Raw genomic sequence first — 25,197 nt, 5'->3', positions numbered from 1 at the left:
AATGAAACCACTTTTTTACCATTGAAATTGATGGTGCAGAGTTTCCATAGTATTTGTCAAGCTAAGTCTTTATTTGATGGTGTTTTTGCACAAAAAATAATGCTTAATGAGCAGACGAAATTCTCTTTTTTTCAATTTCTCCTCAAGTCTCGAGGTAGTCTGCTATCAATGGCTATAAAACTAAATGGCACAGCTTGTTCAAGTTTTGACAGGAGTCAACAGACAGGTGCCTGTTGACAGGAATAGTGTTTGAGCGATTCCTAAGTATATGTCTCATCGAAATTTGTTATTCATTTGAAAGTTCTATTATGCAATTATGTATGGAATATAACATCGCACAGTGGTATAGAAAAAAATAGAGGGAAATAAATATGTAACTTCTAAACGGTAAGTCCGATTTGAATGAAATTTCATATTCACAAAGAGGAAGTGCACACCAGGGGCACCACAAAGTGCCCTCAAAGTAGAACATCTCGGGTATGTTACATTTTTAAAACGATCATATTTCTTCGTTTGCGTTATATATAGAATCTCCTCGTCGAACACTACAAAAAACCTCCACGTAGCTTTCAATTATCTTTTATAAATTAGGAGATATCCGTATTTGAAAATTAAATTTTCAACCTTTTTACCCACCCTACTCCAGTTTTTTGATAACAGTGGATCCAAATATTTCCCGATTTTCTCCAATGTTCCTTTAGTGGAGTAACAACATATGTATATATCATACAGAAAACGGATTGTTCAAAAATAATGACTAAGTTCAAAGTTATATGCATTCGAATTAAAAAAAATTTAAAATGCTATTTTTCGCAAATTTTTTGGGAAAAAGTACTATTTTTCTTTTTAAGTTATCACAAAGAATTTCTAAGAGGATGTATAAAGAATTTATACTTTTTCAAAAGCTAACTTTTCACCAAATATTTTAAATGAAAAAAAAAATTAAAGTTGTTGATACCGATGGACCAGGTCCATTAAAAAAACGCTTATTTTTTATCTAAAATATAATTTTGGGGCATAAATTCTCAAATCGAATATCGATATCAAAATATAGTAATCAATTTTATATGGCCCAATATGTATTTAATTATTTTGTAAAGGGTTCCTATAACCCCGATTTTTTTTGGGATTTTTTAACACTTTTTTGGGAATTGCGGGATTGCTGATAATAAAATTCAAAATTAGTTTTTATTTTTCCATTTTATATAGAAAAATCTATATAAGTGTGAAATTTTATTAAAAACTATTCATAAATATAAAATTTAATTTCAATTTGAAAAATTTGTATCTACGGAAAAACTCAATAAAATCCATTTTTTGTCATATTTTTCAAAAAATGATTCCATGAATTTTTTAATTGTCAAAAGTTGTATACAGTTGTACATTTTTGAAAAGTAGACAAAATACTCCATCAATTGATATACATATAACATGTCTGCCTTATGTTATTTACGTGGCAAATTAATTAGGGAAAACTTAACAACTCGTAGGGAATCTAAGTTCATCCAGAAATGGGTCTCACCCTAGAATGTAGAAATACATAATGTTAAAACTGAATATATTACCTCCAATTCAACAGACGTCTCTTCAACAATATCAAAGTTCGGAAGTTCCTCCCTATTGGAAGACACTTTATATCATATAGAATGAGTAACAATATTCAGAATTTGTTTCATGAAAACTAAGCAACAGTATAAAATTTCTTTTTTACCAAATTAATGTCAACAAATAAGAGAGCTATATTCGCCTGTGCCAAATCTTATATACCCTTCACCAAATTATACTTCAGAATAAAAATTTTAAATATTTTTAGGTAAACAAAAATTTTTTTTTTCCAAAGTATTTTTTTTAATTTTTTGGAAAAAAAAATTTTTCGAATTGATTTTTTTTTTAAATTTAAAAATATTTTTTATTATATATTTAGCGAAAAAAAACTTTTTGTGAAAAAAAAAATTCGGATTAAAAATTTTTTCCGATTTTGACCCATTGTAGGTCCAACTTACTTCTTTGCAAAGGTCTTTGAAATATCTATCATTAGATATCCATGTTGTCTATATTAATGACTTAGCAATCCAGATATAGGTAAAAATTCTCGGAAGAATTCCGGAGATATTGATGTATTAATCGTGTATATAAGTTATTTGGGGGCTTCGGAAATTTCAACAGACAGGCGGACATAGCTTAATCGACTCCACTATCTATAGGGATCCAGAATATATATACTTTATAGGGTCGGAAAATTATATTGTGGAAATTACAAACGGAATGACAAACTTATATATACCCTTCTCACGAAGGTGAAGGGTATAATAAGTGAATTTTCCCATAAATCCTTGATGTACACACCGTAGGTATTGATCTGAGCAATTCTTAAATGTTTAGTAGTTCCTTGAATTGTAGTTTTGAAAATCCATATCTGGGTCCAATATCCTTGTTTTTTTTTACAATGTCAAAAAACATTTTACAATATTGGGGTAATTCCATCGGAAATATTTCAAGCATACAAACATATGTATAAAATCATTTAATTTATGATTTATTCTAGCAATTCCTTTATATAACTGCAAATGTATTTGTTTTACAGTTTACATGTAATTTTTCTAATTTCCATGTAAAATTTGTATAAAAAAAAAATCCATACCTTTCGACTGAAAAATATAATGGAGCGACGACAGTGACTATAAAAAAAACAAATAGGAAAATTGACGTCAGTAGAATATTTTTTTTTATCAGCAACATTTTATTCATTTACTACGGTGATGATGATGATCATGATAGTAAGGCCTACTAATGAAGTTCCTAGGCTCACGCTCTTTGAATCACACCTTTGTTTTTGTATTTTATTTTTTTAGATACAAATTACTATTTTTGTTGTCATTTATTTATTGTTGTGATTGGAAAAAAAACTCATTAAAACTGGGGATTTTTTTCCAACGTTTATTTTAGCCACAATCTAATGCCAAGATCGTGAACAAATTTCTATGAAGTAATAGTAGTACAATGTACTTACTACTTACTTGTAGTACTTACTATGTACTCGTCGTAAATGTTTAATAACAAATTTTCATTTCTATAGATAGATAGATTTGTTTTTATTACTTATATTGTATCTATGTTTGCATAGAAAAACTTTGTCAGATACAGCAAACAAAGCGCCAGTGATTCACACTCACGCGACCGTGAGGCAACAACAATAAAAAAACCCACTGTAATGTACATTTTTTTTGTCTGTTAATTTTTTCTTTCTTTATTTTTGCATTAACTATTTAAAGCAATTTGTCTTAATAACAATTCATTAACTGGAATTATAAAGAAATTTATTTTTAAATTTAATCTACACTTTAACAAAAAAAAAATGATATTAGTTGAATACTGAAAGTCAAGCGGAATGTTTCCCCACCTGGCTTCAGTATAATTTAATTTCAACATGGCATAGAAAGTTTTATTTGGATATTTATTGCTGACGATAAGGTCTAGTCCTATGAGTAAAATGTGCTTCAAATTGGTCGAACATTGCTGACGATAAGGTCTAGTCTTATGAGTAAAATGTGATTAAAATTGTTGGTTGGTCGAACATTTATGAAATAAATTTGAAGGGTTTTGCTTGACGTCATTTTATCCTATGACTTCTCTATATCAAAATCAATCAAATATTGCATGAATAAATGTTTGCATGAATTAAAAGAAATCTGCTAAGAGCTCTTTTATGTCAAACGTTACGCCTTTGCCATAGATTGCAAAATAGTTTTAATCGGCTCAATAGTTTCGGAGTTATAATAACAAATTGAAGCAAAAATTATATTTTTTATATGAAAATAGCAATTTTTTTGTTTTAAAAAAATCATGACAAATAGAAAATGGCAGAAATTGTCAAGATTTATTATTTTATCGCAAAGCCAAATGTAATAGAAACAAAATGAGATATCGATCATAAAAATCGATGGATTCCTTTCGAATTTATTCGCAATTATGTTCATTTTAACAAAATTAAAGTTTGATATACAGTGTGAGACAAAAATGTGTAAATGATGGTCATATATTTACACTTTGTGACACCATTTTTAAAGTGCAATGTTTATAAAGAAACGTTTTGTGTTTTTTTAAACAATATTTATTAAGGATATTTTAGGACTAAATAAATAAAATATTTCCTTAATTATACTCCAGTAATCTAAAAAAAATAACTGCAACCCATTTACACACTTTTGGCGCAGATTACTAAAGTAACGTTTTTAGTACTTCGAATAAACTGCTTTCGCGTCAATGACAGCCTGAATTCTGGAGGGCATACTCTCCACCAGTTTGCGACACTCTTCTTGCATTATAGATCCCTAGATATCATGGGAGCGCTCCTAGAGCTGAGTTGTGTTTCTAAATGCATTTTGATAATTATAAACGCGACGTTTTAGAATTCGCACCAAATTCTCAATCGGATTTAAATTCTGAGATTGTGGGAGTCAATCTAGCAATGTAATTTTGGCGGTTTTTAAAAAATTAAGGGTCTTTTTAGACTTATGTTTGTTGTCGTTATCTTGTAGTATCACAGTGTTTTCAATTTGTCCACGCCAATCATTCAGACTATCCACATCTGTTGTCTTGATAATGTCTATATACATTTCTGCATTCATATTACTACCAATTTTATGAAGTTCTCCTACACCTTTCGCAGAAAAACAACCACAAAATGGCAATATTCCACCACCATATTTCATAGTAGTCATAAAATCACGGTCTTTTAATGGCGCATTTCGTTTTTGGTAGTCATATTTTGGTCCATCAGTTCCAAAATGGTTAATTTTCGATTCATCTGTAAAGATAACTTTTTCCCAATCATCAAAGGTCCATTTCTTAAAAAAATTTACAAATGTTAGTCGAAGAGACTTGTGTCTTTCAATTAAACGAGGTTTTTTAACAATCTTTATTGCATAAAAACCACATCTTTTGATTTCTCTAAGAGATGCACGTTTTGAAATCTTAATTTGGTAGCATGAAGATAGTTTTGGTTGTACCTCACGGGGACTATTTTCTTCTCCTGATGCAACTAGACGTTATACAGTGAGACCATCTTTTAACAATAGAATTGAATTCCGTCCACAAATTGGTGCTGGAAAAGCCAAACCACATATATTCGCTATGTTCTCAACAGATTAAAAGAAATATTGAATTTGGTGGATATTTTTCGATAGGAGATACCATTTTTCAGCTGCTCTGTAACAGAATTTGCAACTTCGGTGATAATCTTCTTCATATTCAATATTCCTTAAAGAATTGTAAATTGTTAACTAGTAACATGTTTTAACTAACTGTCATTAATGAAATTGATTAAAATTGTTCTTTTTCTAAATAATAATAACAAGTTTATTTAACTTTAAAGAAAATGCGACAAAATTGTGTAATTCAGTTTTTAACTTTTTGATATCCTGGTATTTAAATGCCATTACTTGATATTAATTTTTTTGTATTGCTATACTTCACTAATCATGATCTTCATATTGTGTAAAAAATATTGTCAGATTATAGATATTTCCAAATTTATTTACACATTTGTGTCTCGTACTGTACAAAAAATTTATTGAATTTTGAATACTTTTTCCCCATGCTATGTACAAATTTCCACATATATATTGCGTTTTAATCAGCTCAGTAGTTTCGGAGTTATAATAACAAATTGAAGAAAATTTAGGTGAAAATAGATTTTTTTATATTTTTTTTTTGTTCAGATTTATTGCTTTATCGCAAAGCTACATAGTAATGGGAACAAACTGTGATATCGACAGGCTTGGGGGGTAATGATTACATTTTGTAATATATTACTGGTATAATTACCATTACCTTGTAATTGTAATTGGATTTTTGCAATTACCATTACTTCTAATGTGTAATTGGACAATAGGTCATTATAATTACAAATAATTTTAATTGAATTTTTCAATTACAATTACAAGTAATTGTAACTGCAAAATTTACATTATAATTACATGTAATTGTAATTGAAAAATATTTTTACAATTACAAAATATATAATATTTTTATATATTACAAATATATAATGATTACTTTCAAAGTATTTATTACTAAAAAATATATAAAATTACAAAAGTTATCAATTACTTATTTTTACAGTGCAAATTTGGATGCCGAATAACATTATTTTATAGTAATAATTCTCTAACGATCCGTACTAGATATTAATTACGTCTTCAGTTTCCCAACAAAGATTGAAAATTTTGATACAAGTATATGTAGTTTATAAAAAAAACGTTTTGCTATTTCTTCGAAATATAATTCATCGATTGAGTAGCACTCTACTCAGATCCCAAAAAGCCGTTCCGTTCAGATTTCTTTGAAACTTAGAATTTCTAAAGAGTAGGGTTTAAACCTTAGCTTCATTTAAGGGCTTTTATTTGAATATAATCTGTCACTCATTGTTGAATGATTTCATAAAAAATTCATTCAACCTTTAAATGGTTCAATTTTTGTTAATTAAAATCTAATCCTAGTTTAACGAAAGTGTATTTTCATCATTACATTTTTACAAATTTATTATAATACTAGCGGATACCCGGCGTGTGCTACTATGCTAAAAATTCAACATTTTATAATAAACATTTGTTTACCAATTTTAAAAGTTAAAAATCCATTTGAATTTTTTTACATAGACTAAGTATAATTCCATTTAAAGTTAATTTCTAGGATACAAAAAAGTACCAAAACTCGGTTTTCGCCCGTTTGATCCCCTTTAAGGTACAAAAATCAAAAAGTACCACACATATTAAGTTGGATTTTTGGTGCCAGCTTTATTAGGTCAAACACTAAAAAAAATATTTTAATGATCTATCACTATACCAAAAATATATTGAAAAACATCCCATATCAAAGTTTTATTTTAGGACGGTAATGAATTCAGTTTTAACTGTGGTTTCAAAACATTTATTTTTAAAGTAAAAAAGTCATATTAAAATTTTTAAATGAAATTGAATTTAAAGTAATTACATTACTTTTTATTAAATTACATAGACTCTTTCTATCAATTACAATAACTGGTAATTGTAATTGCCATTTTTCAATTACAATTACTTTTAATTGTAATTGCATATTACAAATTACAATTACATGTAATAGTAATTGAAAAATGGCAATTACAATAATTGTAATCAGTAAAACATCAACTACAATTACATGTAATTGTAATTTAAAATTTTCAATTTCAATTACACCTGAAGTAATTTAATGGAAAATGTAATTGGCATCGCCCAAGCCTGGATATCGATCATAAAAATTGATGGATTCTTTTCGAATTTATTCACAATTAAGTGAATTCGCTTTACAAAATTTTAGTTTTTTTGTTTGATATACATATTGGGCCAATATTTTTGAAAGTTACAAACATCAGCACTAACCTAATATACCCTTCCCGCTATGGTGGTGTAGGATATAATTAAGTCATTACACTCTAGATTAATGAAACCATTTTTATACCCTACACCACCATAGTGGGGACTTTATTGGTCATAATTGTTTAATTTATGTATGTATCTCCACAAATTCCTTTCCAAATAAGTTTTATATATAAAAAATTCATTTCACCAAATTTTGTTACGATCGGTCCATAATTAGAATATAGAACCGCTTCCAAAAATCACTTTAACGTGCATAAATCGCTTAAAAATATTTGCTCAAAAAAGCGTAACCACTTTTTTTAGTACAAATTTGTTTGACGTGTTTACTCTTACAAGTGTTTTGTAAGATCAAACAACATCAAATAAAACTAATTTTTTTTGTTTTGAATCATCCTAAGTAAAATAAGTTTTTGAGATAAATAAACTAATTCAAATGAATTTTATTTACTGGTTACATGTTTTTTGTCAAATATTTGTAATGGTGACCCTAGTTTGTGTTTGACAGCTATTGATACCAGAAAATGGAATTAAAAACACTCAAACCAAGGCTAAGCATGATAAACACTATGGGAGCTCTGCACCATCAATTTCAATGGTAAAAAGTGGTTTAATGAATGTTCTGGACGCCCAGATCAGGTCTCAACACCCGAAACAATTGAAAAAAATCACGATATGAAGTTGGCCGATTGGATATTGAAAGTGCAAGAGACTGTGGAAGAAATAGGCATCCCTCGTGGCTCAGTGATTTCAATTTTGAATGATCACTTGGGTTAAGCTTTCCGCAATATGGCTGCCGCGTTTGCTCACTAACGGGTGCATAAAAGAGTACACACATGAGCAGTTTCCATGGCAAAAATCGATGAATTAGTCCACGAATTGTTCACTCATCCACCCTATTCTCCGGATTTAGCCCCGAGTGACTATTTCTTGTTTCCAAACCTAAAGGAATGGCTCGGCGGAAAGCGATTTGATTCCAACGATGAAATTATCTCACAAACAAATACCTATTTTGATGACCTCGACAAATCTCGAACAAAGTGTATAGAGCTCAAAGGAAATACAAAATTGGCGGGTGCTGATTGGATGATCTTCGGCTACGTCTGTGTGTAATTATATGCCAATTGGAGCAGCGATTTAGAAAAGTCAGATTTATTTGCAAAATACTTTGCTTCTGTTTGCTTCCAAAATATTCCACTGTGTACAAAATAAGATAAAAAATTAAACATTTTGAATCCTAACTTAAATTTTTGAGTTAATATAGTATTCCATTTCCAATAAGTTAAAATTCATCTACATGCATTCATCAGATACAGGATAAAACATGATGTCAACATTGGCAATATTGATCTCACCTACAATTTGTCTAAAAGTTCTGCTCTATAATTTTTTTCAACATTTTCTTTGATCAATTCACTTAATATTTATATATTTTAACATATTTTGAGTTACTAACTCGCTATTTTTTAGCAATTTGTAATTTTCCTGACCTATGTTAGCATTAAACACCTGATTTACAAAAAATATTCCTTATCAGATTAACACTTATTCCCAAAGACCCTCAAGGTACTAAGTAACTAAAGTCATACGATTTATATGAAATTTCCCAAATCATTGTCTGAACATATATTCCAATATCTGATTAATAGTGGTTTAATCTCAAAAGTGATAATGAAAATGAAACCACAAGTGTATGTATTTACACTTCACCTACAAAATTTTTTAATCAAAATTTGCATGTCTGCCATACATTGCAGAAATTTAAATTTGCTATCATTATGTTGAAATTAAAAAGTAGAAAATTATGTCACTTTTCTTTAAATAAAATTATGCCTAGACATGTATTAAAGCGGCAGTAATAACAAAGTAAGAAAGTATGGTCGATCATGCCCGATACCCTACACTGAGTAAATTAGCAAAAAAATCCTTTTTTTTAATTTCAATAATTTATTTTCGTGAGTGATATCTGGAAGTTGGCCTTATATGAGAGCTATGACTAATTATGGACCGATCATCATTAAATTTGGTGACATGACTTCAGTATAATAAAACTTATATGAACCGAAATAATGGACCGTTTTCATCCAGATCCAATAGACTTCGTCCTTGGACCGAATCAAAATGCATGTGCCAAATATCATCGAAATATATTAAAAATTATGACCTGTTCTTTGCGCTCAAAGTTTACATGGACAGTCATCTAGATAGACGGACGGACATCATTTAATTGAATGAGTCGATCAGTATACATGAATATTTTTGGACGTTACGAACATCAGCATAAACGCGTAATACCCCTTCCACTCTGGTGGTGGTGTAGGGTATGAAAAGCGTGACAAAAACAATTTCATATCAAACATACATTTTTTATCTAGAGTGCTTTTTATCTATCACCCGTACGTACTTACAATTTATATACTACATACTTATATAGACAACTACTTTGGAAGTACCCTGCCGCAAGCGAAAAAGTTAGATCGTGCGATTTGCTTACTTAAAAATAGATGGCAGTTTTTGTTTTTAATAACCTTTATGTCATTTTAAAGGACACATATCTGTCATTTATTCTCACTTAGTTATTGGACAATATATTGTAAACAACAAAGTTTTGTTTGCTTAGAAAATGTCAAATTTTGTACCAACGTCATTTGCGGGAAGTTTTGCGTTACTTCTTTAAATTGAAAAAAGTACTCATCGAAGCTTACGGTGAATGTGTTTCATGCGCGAGAGATGGTTTGTGCGGTTCAGAAGTTGTGATTTTGACAAAGATTGCCCAGGCCAGCAAAATAAGTTTGAAGACCAAGAATTGGAAGATTGTGGGTACCATACGAATTGAAACTGAGAGACCTTGAAATACGATTTTGTATGTCTGAAATGCTGCTTCAACGATATTTTTTTCTCTCCATTACCCCTCTTGGAGTATTTGGCTTCCACAAAAGATATCCATCTTATACTATTTGTTTGCAGTATTCTTTCGAGTATTTCCCATGTAGATTACACTTTCCTAGTTATTGGAGTATCGTGCATCTCCATGTACGACGTTGCCATTAGAACCAGTCTATTGTTATTTTGTATCAGTTTCGTTAAACGGTTGTTGTTCCTGCTAAGTAGATGATTGGTCTGCTGTAGCGGGTCCAAGGATACATGTACGATGTTGCGATAATATTCAGGCTATTGTTATTTTTGCCTTGTATCATGTTCGTTAATCGGTTGTTGTTCCAACTAAGTAGATGATTGTTCTGCTGTTGCTGTTCTAGGATAAACGCCCTCTATGTATTTGGTGTACCTTTTCCAAGGGGGTGGTGGGCTGCCTGACCTTTACCATGATGTTAACCTCTTTTCCAGGGGTGGAGAGGTCAGGGGACTTCTTGGATGGATTGTTTAGAGGGAGGGTTAATTTTAAAACTCGAAAACTATGAGGAACATTTTTCGTCCTCTGTCAGGGATCGAACCTGGGGTGCTTGGTTTTGTCGGCAAGCATTTTATCCAATACACCAAGCCTCCACTAAAAGAAAATAATTTTTTTTTGAACTGAATCATCAATTACGAAGCGTAAGAGATCATACGTGAAGCCCGGTCAATCAACAAAAAAGCCAAATATCCATGGCGCTAGGGTAATGCTCTGAATATCGTGGGACCAAAAGAGTCCTATCTATTATGAGCTACTGAAATCTGGCCAGACCACAGGGAACCTGTACTGAACGCAAATGATTCATTTGAAGCGAGCATTGGCCGAAAAACTGCCATAATTTTCGACCAGATATGAAACCATAATATTCCATCATGACAACACTTGGCCACATGTTGATATATCTTTTAAAATGTATTTAGAATGAAGTGGTTGGGAAGTTTTGCTTCATCCGCTTTATAGGTCAGACTGTGCCCCATTCGACTACTATTTCCATCGATGCAGAACGTTCTCTCTGGTATACGCTTCACTTTCACAAAATTCTTTGTCACAAATGAAACGACACAAATCTGTGATAATATACTTGTGACTGATAGGAGTCTAAACCACTGGACCAATCCTCTTGAAGTTTTTATTGTATGTTCCTCTATATCTGGAAGGAACAATAGGCTACTTTCAAGTGGGCGTGGCATCTCCCATACAAAATAAAAGCCGCAAAACTTCTAGGGATTTACTTCGTTATCATTGTGAGCAGCTTGGCTGAATATGAGCACGATTGGATAAATGGGCGTGGCACCACCCACATACAAAATAGTAGTAGTTATTTTCGAATATCTGCATAACTATAACCGTGACATTCTTCAAACATTATACTAACCAATATCAGTGCACAGAGCCTAACAAAAAATGGTAGGGATCGGAGCAGGGGGTATGGCACCTTCCATACAAAGTAAATAGTTATTTTTGAATATCTGGAGAACTACAATTATGGAAGTCTTAAAATTTTGCCCGGATATCACCCTTATTATTCTACATAGCTTGGGTGAAAATGGGCGGTATTATATTAGTGGGCGTGGCACCAACGATATAATGTAAATTGTTAATATCTAAAGAACTATAATCATAAAGTTATTTAAACTTTGTTTGAATCAATTTCTTATCAATGTACGGAGTTTGACTGCAAATTGTATTAGTGGACATGGAATATATTAAGTAAATTTTTAATTCTAATTAAATATTTTTTTTTACATTAATTAGAGTAGCAAATTTCTAATTCGTTGTAAATGTCTACAAAAAATAATACAATATTATTTTCAAACACTTTCTCCAAACCAATTTACTTAACAGAAGGTAATAAATTAAATTTGTACAAATAAAATATCAGAAGTAACTCCTGCAGTCTCCAAGTACATGCTCATGCTTAACGAGAGCTGATAATGAAAACCAAAATTCCTTATCAAAATTAACGTCTACAGAAACATTTTAAAATGTTTGACCCAATTTTGATAAGATTTTTTGTGTCCCTTATACCAAGTATTTTATATTACTTTTATATAATTGAAAATATGTAGCAAAAAAAAGGGAAATATAACTTTTATACTCGTGCGAGCACAACTGGAAAAATCTATTTATGAAGAAACTATAAAAACTAATAGCCTGCACACGTTTTCTAATTAAAAATTATTAAAAAGAAAATAATGCAGACTCTGCACTGCTTCATTCATTATACAAATAATTTAATTATTTCATTATTTCCATTAATGACAATGATGTGAAATGACAATCAATTAATCGCAACACATTCAATGCACAAGTTCAGCAGTAAATAAAAAAATACAACAGTAAGCAACTAAAGCATACGTACGATCACATCACAATCACACACTGATAAACTGAACCTTAAAAGGTGACATGTGAACAAGACATTTTAGATCGTTTTTTTTTTGTTTGTTTGTTTATTCTTTTCTAGAGATTAGAACTGAAAGTGTGTAGTATTGATGTCATTCAAGAAAAAATATGTTTGAGACATCAAAATGCAAATTTCTATTAACGATAAGATGTTGTTGAATGTACAACAACAATAATTGAAATTCTTTAGATTTGTGTCTTGTCTATTAAGGAAATGTTTTAATTTTTGATTCTTTTTGCGCTTTTTTTTTTTGAATTGAGTTAAAATTTTGTTGGTGCTGCTGCTGATATTGTCATTTGAATAGTTTAAAGTTCGGCTGAATTTGTTCTTAATTGTGATTAAATTTTTTTTTATAATTTTGCATTATGAAAAGGTAATTAAAAACTTCCTGTTGATCAATGAGCTCACTAAAACACCATATGTGCGCCATTGATGATGTGAGATTATCGCATTAACCTTCAACTGTGCCTGAAAAAAAGGAGGGAAAATATGTTTATTAATGATTGCAAGTACAATTTGATTAAAGTTTGAACTTGAATTTAAATTAATTTTTGATTAATATTGGCTTTAGAGATGACATCTGCCATAGAGTAGCAGGGTTAGTGCTATTTTTAAAGCCATGATAAGGCTAAGACGTTTCCAAGAAATACGCAATTAATACCATTCTTACTTTTAAATAAATACTTTTAAAAGTTTTCATTTTGTAAATAACACTGTCCAACAAATTGAGACTTTTTGATTGGAACAGAATAGCGACCCTATAATTCTGAAAGGGCATGTTGAGTAGATCATTTTTGTAGAATAAACTTATAGTCCACCTGGTCGGAGTTTTTTTTTACAGTGGGTCAAAGTTTTAATTTTTTGATATGTCATTTTTGAAAGGACTTGTTTTCATTTTCTCGAAAAAAGGGTCAAATTTACCCCTAAGGTTCAGATCTTCCACAAAAATTATCCCCATAGAATTCCATAATATAACTCTGACAATAAGAATTCTCTTAGACATTAACTTACAACATTTTTTTCAGTTAGTATACTGCTCCCTTCTATCAAAAAATTAAAAATTTGAACCACTGTAAAAAAAAATTCCGACCAGGTGGACTATAAGTTTATTCAACAAAAATGCTCTACTCAACATGCCTTTTCAGAATTATAGGGTCGCTATTCTGTTCCAAAAATGCTGTTGGACAGTGTAATTATATAACCTGTGAACCTTTAGATTTGAGTCTTCCTATTAAATTTAGAATAAAGCATAATATTAATCGAAACAAGCGATGGGTCCAAGATTTTTCAGATTTAAACCCTTTTATTCTTAAATGTTTTTCTGTAGTGTATTTTCTAAATTCAATTTATGGATATGTTGAATTATGTGAATACTTATTACTACGTCTATTAAATCGGCTTTAGAATGACTTAATGTTGATTAGTTTATCACTGATTAAATAAAGAGATGTTGTTAACCCTTTACTCTCCTTAAGGTAGAGTTTTGTCATCCGTTTTATGTAATCTTGCAATAACATCATGGTAATTCCTGGAAAAACGAACCATGTATTGTTCTCGAGAAGTTACAAGATTCCTTACTTTTTACCTTGCCATTTGAATGGACTTAATAGTCATTGTTAATTGAGAGCTATCATGAAACCTAAAAACTGAGGCAAGAGTGTCTAAGGCGACTAAGGTTATGGATCTGTATAGTTTTGGTTGATTCGGAAGCAAAGGTTACTTGGTCCTAGTTGTGATACCATAAGCTAAAAATACACCATTCTCTTCAAGTTCAATAAAAGCCATCCAACCTTTCGAGTTAATGAAGGTATGGATCATTCCCAAATCAGTAGTGAAATATATGAGCGTTCGGTGATCGAAGAGTTTCAATCATAAGTCGCCAAAGTTTGGCAGTGACTCTCATTACAACTTCTTCAAAAATTGATGTTCCACAGCAGCAACAAAAATATCTGTGGACAGTTAACACTACACAGTGGGGCAGAATCTAAATTTTTTGGAAATAAATCTGGCATTTCTAAACGGCTGGTCCGATCTGGTTAAATTTGACGTGGGAAATAAACAAGGAGTATTCGGAGGTTAAGTTATTAAAATGGATCCTACAAATGCTGCAGGGCGGAGCTATGGGGGCTCAAAGTAGGGTACCTTTGACATGTAAAAATTTTAAACACGTTCCATTTTTTGTTTCCCATCCGATTTCAAAGATATTTATAATTTTCAAAAGCGCTCGGCTAGGTTTTGAAAAAACAGGCTTGTGTGTGCTATTTATCTCTTATTTTCGAGTTATAGGTATTTGAAATTTTTAAATTTTGCCATACCTTGGTTCGCTTTTTTTAAAAATATAGGGATCACTTTTGGATCGAATTTGTAGGATCTATTTTAATAAGTTAAGCTCAAATACTCCTTTTTTACGCCCAGGTCAAATTTTATCCCGATCGGATGAGCCATTTAGAAATGCCAGATTTATTTTCTGTCCACTGCTATTATTTTTCGTAAATAGATTATTTAAGATCAACTGCGATTGGACATTCTACCAAATTCTTCTGGTTTCGATGCGAGTTGGGTCTTTCTCCCATATTTTATTTGGATGGCATTCTCCATAATGCCAGAGTTATCCCCGAATTAAACTTATCATTAATTTAAACATGTCAGTATGGTCATCCATGGTTTTCTATCATGTCCAGTGGTAACCAGCCACGTATAATAAATAATGCATTGGACGGCGCCCTAAGATCTCTTGTTTCCAAAATCACCATCATTCTATTAATACGTTCGTGTTTGTATCTTGGTGATTCTTATTCTCTAACGACCTCCACCAAACTGCAGCCACGCAGAATAACATATATAATGGATATGCAGAGCGGGCTGTTTGCAGGAAAGGCTTGTAAACAATGCAGCTCCATTGGAAATTGATGCATGACACAGGCGCTCAATATGAGGTCATACACTGATGGATTGAAGGTTTTCGGAGCGATGGCTATCGATGCCAAACAATCATCCAATATACCAATGGACATAATTCCTTTTCCCCTTTATAAAGAAGAGACCGAGAGGAGAGGTATTTATTAGAAATCCCAACTATTAAAAAGTGAAAATTGACTGGTGGGGTAGTTCTTTGTTTGTGTTCAACCTAGATCGTCTAAATTTGGATGGGATGTAATATAAGTCTATAATAATATGGAGAGCTTCAGTACCAATGATTATTTTTACTATGATTAACTGGTTTCCAGTTGATCTCATGGCTATAGGAGTTTTTCTTATATATCTGTCACCCAATTTATTGAACACCCAAAACTTCCTTTGACAGGGAGTTTAAAGTGTCGATAATGGCCCTAATTGATCTTATGACTATAGAAGTTTCTCTCATCTTTTTGCCACCCAATCTTTGACAGGGACTTTTAAGGTGTCGATAATAACTGAATCAACAAAGAGAGAACAACCTATCCGGGTGTTCACTACTGGTGAAAGGTCGATGAATGGAGTGGGACTTCATAGTACATGATCAAGGTCGCTTACATTGTTAAGTGTTCCGATCTGTACTGTGTTCTTCAGGCGGAGATTGTAGTATAATAATAACCTCAAACCGATGGAGTGTACGGGAAGGATTTTCGGATTTATATCGACAGTTAAGCAGCCTAAAATATATAGGACATCCAATATACGACCATTAAGATGCCAAGACATTATGACACAGGGACACAAAGTTGTGGCTGACAAATTCAGGATGATGAAGTCGATCGATTGTTTGATGTACAGCTCTAATCGTATAAAAGTTCAGTCTAGAAGATGTTTCCAATTCTGTGCAGTGAAGAAGGCTTCTTCAGACCTGTATGACTAAACTATCCACTCCGCGTAAGTATTTTGCGGTCTTAATTACATACTTACTGTAATGGGTGTGTGAGAGCTTTTATATTGTACGAACAAGGATGCAAAAAATTCAATTACAGGATACAAACCAACATCGGTATACAAAAGTGTACTCGGCTATTGATGGATCCTTAGAACTTGAATGACTGCAACTATATAACTGTCGTCAATCGATAGCAGTGACAAATAGCGCCAATGATCAACTGCAGAATTCGATGGCGTTCTTTATTATTCGGAGTGCATTCCATGCACTTTTAGCTTATTTTTGCACTACCTGGCGGATATATCGAAGATAAAAACCAAAAATGTAAATGTTAAAATAAGGATTCGGAATGATCGGACAGAATGCTTATAGATTTCTGATCCACCGCCTTGGGGCATGTTTGGACATCTTGGTAAAGTTCCACACTTTGATGTTATGCTTCAAGGGAAAAATATGGGGCGACACGGGGGTCCCTGAGGTGCGCTTACCTCATTCCTGGTATTAATTTAATTTTTTTTAAATTCGCAGCTGACTAGAGTTCTTTATCTACTGCGGTCACTTCGGTGGACACGTACTGGCTGTGGTTAAAACCCAAATCGGGCAGAGGATTTGTTCAATGGCTGATGTTTTACCTTTATGGGAAATTTCGGACATCCAAAAGCTACTAGATGATGTTGCCCATTACAACATAGCTTGGTTCGGGAAATGAGCTGGATTGGCCTTCGGTCATTGCTAATTGTATTGTAGGAGCGCAACCTAACAATAACGGCTTGGGGTTAAAGTCACTGGTGCTCGGAGGTCTTAAACAGAGCGTTTGTCCTCCAACTCTGGCAGTTGTCTCCTATCTTGTTAACCAGCTGATTGCAGGAACCTCTAGAGCAAGGTGATTGTTCATTGATTGTATGTACATTAAGTCATACAATAGAGGTGATAGATCATCCCCTGATCCTCTTTCACATTTTGGTGAATATTACATCCTGTTTAACTTAGCTAAAAATACTGCGATTAACAACGATTTTATTGTCACGATTTTTTTTATTTCTAAAAATAAAACCTAATTTTGCATTACCTTGTGTTTAAAAGTAAAAAAAAACCTTAATTAAAACACAGAAAAATACTTTAAATACTTGCCAATAATTTTTTAATTATCTTTCTTTTATTAAAGTTAAATACATAGAAAAAATATTTAGTAGTAAAGCTGAGAAATATTTTGTTCGTAATTGTTCTAAAATTAGTACGTTATCTAAGTGATGATATTAAAAGTACTAAATATTTCTTTGAAATGTACTAAATATGGTGGAAATTCGTAGTATAAAAATGTAGTAATAAATATTAGAAGACATTAGATAGTAAGAACTTTTTATATAATTTTTTTTAATTAAATAAACTTGATTGCATTTCGTAATGCTAATTTTAAATTTTATTATTACGCTAACGTTATTTCAGTATTTCTATAAATTCCCTTATAACACAGGTCAAAAAAGGCTTGAATAACCACTATATAGATTTGATGCATCATGGTACAAAAATTGTAAAAATTTGTCAATTCTATGGAGAGATTTTTTAAAAAAAAAAAAATTAAGTAAAATTATGATAACTCAAAAAGCGTTAGTCCGATATTATTAAATTAAACATAGAATAATTAAAATTTACATAAGCTTTAATCCGTTTATATATTAAGTTTTAATCGGCTCATTAGTTTCAGAGTTATAATTACAAATTGAAGCAAAAAATATATTTTTTAAGTGAAAATAAAAAAAATTTGGTTTTAAAAAAATCATGAAAAATCGAAATCGGCTTAACTGTTCAGATTTTTAACTTTATCGCAAAGCCACATGTAATAGGAACAAAATGAGATATTGATCATAAAAATCGATGGATTCTTTTCGAATTTATTCAAAATTAAGTGAATTCTCCCATTTTCACAAAATTGTAGTTTTTTGCTTGATATACATAAAATTGAATAGTGAATGTTCTTCTTTCGAGTGATTGGATTTTGAAAACATTTCCCCTATGCTATGTACAAATTTTCACATATATATTGCGTTTCAATCGGGTCAGTAATTTCGGAGTTATAATAACAAATTGAAATAAAAAAAATATTTTTATCGAGAAAATTAAAAAAAAAAATTGTTTTAAAAAAATCATAAAAATAGATAACAATTAAAATTGTTTAGATTTATTGTTTTATCACAAAGCCACTTGTAATAGGAACAAAATACGATATCGATCATAAATATCGATTAATTATTTTCGAATTTATTCAAAATTAAGTGAATTCTCCCATTTTCACAAAATTGTAGTTTTTTGCTTGATATACATAAAATTGAATAGTGAATGTTCTTCTTTCGAGTGATTGGATTTTGAAAACATTTCCCCTATGCTATGTACAAATTTTCACATATATATTGCGTTTCAATCGGGTCAGTAATTTCGGAGTTATAATAACAAATTGAAATAAAAAAAATATTTTTATCGAGAAAATTAAAAAAAAAATTGTTTTAAAAAAATCATAAAAATAGATAACGGTTAAAATTGTTTAGATTTATTGTTTTATCACAAAGCCACTTGTAATAGGAACAAAATAAGATATCGATCATAAATATGGATTAATTATTTTCGAATTTATTCACAATTAAGTTAATTCCCTCATTTTCTCAAAATTGTAGTTTTTTGTTTGATATACATAAAATTTAGTAGTGAATGTTCTTCTTTCGAGTGATTGAATTTTGAAAACATTTTCCTGATGCTATGTACACATTTTCACTATATATTGCGTTTCAATCGGCTCCGTAATTTCGAAGTTATAATAACAAATTGAAATAAAAAAAATATTTTTACTGAGAAAATTAAAAAAAAAATTTGTTTTAAAAAAATCATGAAAAATCGAAATCGGCCTAAATTGTTCAGAGTTTTTGCTTTATCACAAAGCCACATGTAATAGGAATAAGACGAAATATCGATCGTAAAAATCTATTGTTTCTTTTCGAATTTATTCACAATTAAGTGAATTCCCTCATTTTCTCAAAATTGTAGTTTTTTGTTTGATATACATAAAATTGAGTAGTGAATGTTCTTCTTTCGAGTGATTGAATTATGAAAACATTTTCCTCATGCTATGTACAAATTTTAACATATATATTGCGTTTCAATCGGCTCAGTAATTTCGGAGTTATAATAACAAATTGAAATAACAAAATTTTTTTTTTCGAGAAAATTAAAAAAAATGTTATTTTAAAAAAATCATGAAAAATCGAAATCTACCTAATTGTTTAGATTTATTGTTTTATCACAAAACCACTTGTAATAGGAACAAAATGAGATATTGATCATAAATATCGATTGATTTTTTTAGAAATTATTCACAATTAAGTGAATTCGCTCATTTTCTCAAAATTGTAGTTTTTTGTTTGATATACATAAAATTTAGTAGTGAATGTTCTTCATTCGAGTGATTGAATTTTGAAAACATTTCCCTCATGTTATGTACAAATTTTCACATATATATTGCGTTTCAATCGGCTCAGTAGTTTCGAAGTTATAATAACAAATTGAAATAAAAAAATATTTTTTAGGTGAAAATAAAATTTTTTTGTTTTAAAAAATCATGAAAATTCGAAATCTGCCTAATTGTTCAGATTTATAACTTTATCGCAAAGCCACATGTAATAGGAACAAAATGAGATATTGATCATAAAAATCGATGGATTCTTTTCGAATTTATTCAAAATTAAATGAATTCGCTCATTTTCTCAAAATTGTAGTTTTTTGTTTGATATACATAAAATTGAGTAGTGACTGTTCTTCTTTCGAGTGATTGAATTTTGAAATCATTTTCCTCATGGTATGTACACATTTTCACATATATAATGCGTATTAATTGGCTCAGTAGTTTCGGAGTTATAATAACAAATTGAAGCAAAAAATATATTTTGTACGTGAAAATAGCTAATTTTTTTGTTTTAAAAAAATCATGAAAAATCGAAATCGGCCTAATTGTTCAGATTTATAACATTATCGCAAAGCCATATGTAATAGGAACATAATGAGATATTGATCATAAAAATCGATGGATCCTTTTCGAATTTATTCGCAATTATGTGAATTCGATCATTTTCACAAAATTTTAGTTTTTTGTTTTATATACATAAAATTGAATAGTTATTGTTTTTTTTTTAATTTTTGTAGCCTAATTATAGTTCTTAAAAAGTATTATTTATTTCGTCAACATTTTCTTCACGCGCAATATTATTTTTCCTAAACCAACAAACACAAATGCCATTGAATTTGGCATGCGTTGCCGGTTGTTTTAGTTTAATCTTGAACTATTTGATTAGATAGTTTAAGCATGAATATTTGAAATGTTGTGTGTTTTTAATGTTATGCTGATGAAACTATATGCACTGCCATTTTGCTGCTAAACATCTGCAGCAACAAAATTTAATTACCGGCACGAGTTTCGCATTAAAATTCCGCCCCAAACCACATTCTAATCTATAGACGCAATGGCATTTAGTAGATGCTGTCCCAATTTTTAGTTTTGAATACGATTATAATTTTACTTTAATCCGGTCTATATTTGAAATATTCTTAGTTTATGTTTTTGTTATTATGGAAAGATTTTAAAGGCCCGGTTCAAGAACGGTATGTTCGTCATTTAGTGTATTTGAACTGGGTTTCTTAATATATTTCTTTCCTGCAAATATAAAATTTAAAAAGCGGACACGAAAGTAATAATAACAATTCCGTATAGATTAAGAATCCGTTATAAATACATGTGCAAAATTATGTAATAGAGAAATTTCTGGTCCGATATGAGCTGGTTTATTTTGCTGTTAATGAATAATGATTTATTTAGGGGGTTATACGGTCCCTTAGCTCTTACTTGGATCACTATTTCACTTGGAATCATTCCATTAACACTAAACTTTCCATGTCTGTTATTTATTTTCAGATACATAAATATTTTAAAATATCAATTTTATTCAAGTAACATAGGAATTTTTCATTGCATCCCCAACATATTGCGTAAATTTAGTGTTAATGTTTGTTTTCTTAATAATTTTTCTAAAGATTTACACATGTTGCTTCCTCTCTCTCACATCTTTATTTATTTATTCAAACAGAAAAAGCAAAAAAAAAAATATTGAAAGACCATTATTATTTTGTGTTTTTTCCTGCATGTCACAAAATAAATTTCAACAATTTCCGTTTTAGACATTTTAAACAAGCAGAACAACGGAGTTCTACACAAAAAAAAAACACACACACTAAATTGAATTTGGAAAAAAAATAAAGAAGAAACTGAATTGTTTGTTGCCATTATAAAATCATAAATAATATTTTTTACGACACTCGTATACAGAGAAATTTTAATGTAAAATGTGAAAAAATATGAATTGAAACAAAAAGTCCTACACATGCTTAAAGTGTTTTTTGCCAGACGTCAAATTGGCTTTTAAAAGTTTTTGTTTTTTTTTTGGTTCTCTGGATTTGAAATATTTTTGCATGTTGAAAACAAACAACTTGTTGTACTTTATTCCTACACTATACAGTGGAGCAGCATCAAAATATGTTGGACTCTGTCCTACATAATGCTCAAAAGCGGCGCTGTGGGATAAAGACGGCCTCAGCCCAAACAATTTTCAAGCTGCTAGTTGCAACGGATTCTGAATTTGAGTAATTTTTTCCTAAGAGCCGATTTTGGGCCGCCACCAACATTTGTGAAATCATCCGCCGTGAAACTTGTCGACGCAGGTTTTGCCCTAGAGACTCCTCAGAAGCGGTGCTGTGGGCTAAAAGCGGAAGTAACTCAAACATTGTCAAGCATTTACAATTTCAAGTCTCAGAAGGCCTACTTTGAGATCCCACAGGGTCGAAAGGGCGCTCCTGAGAGATATGTAGTAAAAACATAACATCTTTTATGCCCAAGTGAATATTATATCTCTATGAGAACCAGCCAGTTAGGAATGATTATGTCCCACTGTACACTAATAGATATTTTTTGGCAGTTTTTTTGTATAATTTTTTTTTTGGTATTTTGTGACCCATGATTTATTACCGCAATCAGATGTGCAGTGAAACACAATTTGAATGTTAAAAGACAATTTTATTAAGTATTCGATGAAAGTTTTATAGGGATGTGTAAATATTTGTGATTTGTGATGTGTACTTACGAATTAAAAATTAAATTAAACCAAGATGTATGTATAGTAGACATGAAATTCCATATTTAGATAAAAAATTCACCCAACTTTAACTGAAAAATCGGTCAAATATTTTTACTAGTTCCAATACAAATATCCTCCCGAACAATGACTTAAACTACTTTATGAATGATGCTATTAAATCGAATCGGACCATAACGGGACATAACTCTCATATAGGGGGGTCACAAAAGTTGGTAGTAAGATTTATGTTCAAATAAAATGTCCAATTTCATGACGATTAAAAAAAATAATCAGACCTATTATCAAGGACTTCTGGACATCCCACTCTCTTCCTGCTGAACTTAGTGAGGGAGTGATAATTAAACTACCCAAGAAAGAAGACTTAACGGAATGCAGACACTGGATGGAAATATAACTCTTTTAACTATGATTAATAAGGTGCTAGCGAATATAATCCATGCTAGACTATCATCATCAATTTCATCAGATCATCGTAATGAGCAAGCTGGTTTCAGACCACACCGATCTTGCACCGCTCATATAAATAGCCTACGGATCATAGTGGAACAGTCGGTAGAATGGCAATCTCCACTATATCTCATATTCATCGACTTCGCCAAAGCCTGATGGTGATACTATCCACCATCAGGCTATTTGGCACGCACTTCGATGTAAAGGAATTCCACCTGAGCTAATCGACCTTATCAGAGCTATGTATGGCAACTCAACAAGTCGAGTACTGCATGAACGCATGTTAGGCAATCCCATTGGTTTAAGCACTGGTGTACGACACGGATTTATCCTATCTCCGCTGTTATTCAATATTGTATTGAACTCAATTATGCAGCAATCCAGCCGCATTAGAAGAGACATTACATAGGGTATGAATGGTCGACTGGAAGATCTTGATTATGCTGATGATATTTGCCTGCTCGCACACAACTACAGCGACATATCAGCCAAATTGGATCAGATACATCAGCTGGCATCAGTTGTAGGCCTTCATATTAACTTCGACAAAACTAAGGTTCTACGCATCAGTGCAATTAATCTCTCTAAATTCAAGGTCAACAACATAGAGCTTGAGGATGTGCAATCTTTCTGCTACTTAGGTAGTATCATATCCACTACAGGCGGCTCACGTAATGATATTGCATATCGCATAGGAAGGGCAAAACTGTCATTTGGTGCATTACATAGGGTGTGGAAGTCACCACAGATACATATGAAGACTAAGCTCCGCCTTTTCTCCTCAAATGTTCGCTCCACCCTGCTATACGGATGTGAGTCCTGGAACTGTACTGCAAGCGACATACAATCATTGCAAGTATTTATTAACCGCTGCTTGCGCAAAATATTGCGAATATTTTGGCCGAACGTAGTTTCCAACAGGGACCTCTGGCAAATAGCAGACGAAACTCCAATCCGCATGGAAATTGCAAGGAGGAAATGGAGCTGGGTTGGCCATATTTTGAGAAGACCTCATGATGATATATCAAAGATCTCAATTGACTGGAACCCTCAAGGCAGCAGAAGAAGAGGAAGACCCGCTAACACTTGGAGAAGGCAATTAGAATCCGAAACTAGCAGAACAGGAAAAACTTGGTCTGAGATTAAACTAATGGCACAGGACAGATCCCGATGAAAGAATTTCGTTACGGCCCTTTGTTCCAACTTGGAACCATAGGAATCAATATAAAGTCATAAATACATAATCAATGTATTTATGACTGCTCTAACAGTATTCTGGAGAGACATTTGGAATACCAAACAAACCTTATCAACAGAGAGTATTTGTGGAAAATTTCAGTCAGCTAGCTCTTTTTGTTTAGACCCTATCGTGTTTTCAACAGACACACGGACGGACATAGCTATTGCATGAACGACTTAAAATACAGGATTTTTTAAATGTTTAGCTTTTATTTTGAAACATTTGTACAATATAAATTTATTCAAAGTATTGGACATAGTTAGCTATGAGCTTTTCAGATCTTTCTGCCAACATATGGATTCCGAGCCAAAAGAAGTGCCCATCTTTTGAGTTCCAAAGTGAAGCGTATACCAGAGAGAGCGTTCTGCATAGATCGAAACAAATAGCAGTCGGACGGGGCTCAGTCTATACTATAAAGTGGGTGAAGCAAAACTTCCCAATCAATTCATTCTCAATACTTGTTAACAGGTATTGTAACATATGGAAAATACCTGTTGTCGAATATTCTCGCTTCAAACAAATCAGTTGCATTCGGTATAGGTTCCCTGTGATGGTCTCGTAAAACTTCAGCAGCACCAAATACAAATACAGAGCATATCCTTAGCGCCATGGCTATTTGGCTTTGGTATCGATTCGGCTGGTTGTCCGGACGATCTCTTACTCTTCGAGTTATCATAATGGATCAATTTTTCATCGCAAGTAATGATTCGGTGCAAAAATTATTTTTTTTCGGAGATGCAAAATCGTCTTTCAA

At 31.5% G+C, this 25,197-nt stretch overlaps 1 protein-coding gene across 1 annotated transcript in view; it reads left to right on the top strand.

Moving 5' to 3' along the window:
* The window catches only part of LOC135957372 (tRNA dimethylallyltransferase), a 274,347-nt gene that overhangs the window by 122,296 nt on the left and 126,854 nt on the right, over nt 1-25,197 (top strand). The gene's annotated exons all lie outside the window — the stretch shown is intronic.

Source organism: Calliphora vicina, chromosome 4, assembly GCF_958450345.1.
Source record: "Calliphora vicina chromosome 4, idCalVici1.1, whole genome shotgun sequence".
Lineage (NCBI taxonomy): Eukaryota > Metazoa > Arthropoda > Insecta > Diptera > Calliphoridae > Calliphora > Calliphora vicina.
Note: the sequence above shows the minus strand (reverse complement) of the source record. Positions and strands in the feature narration are given on the sequence as shown.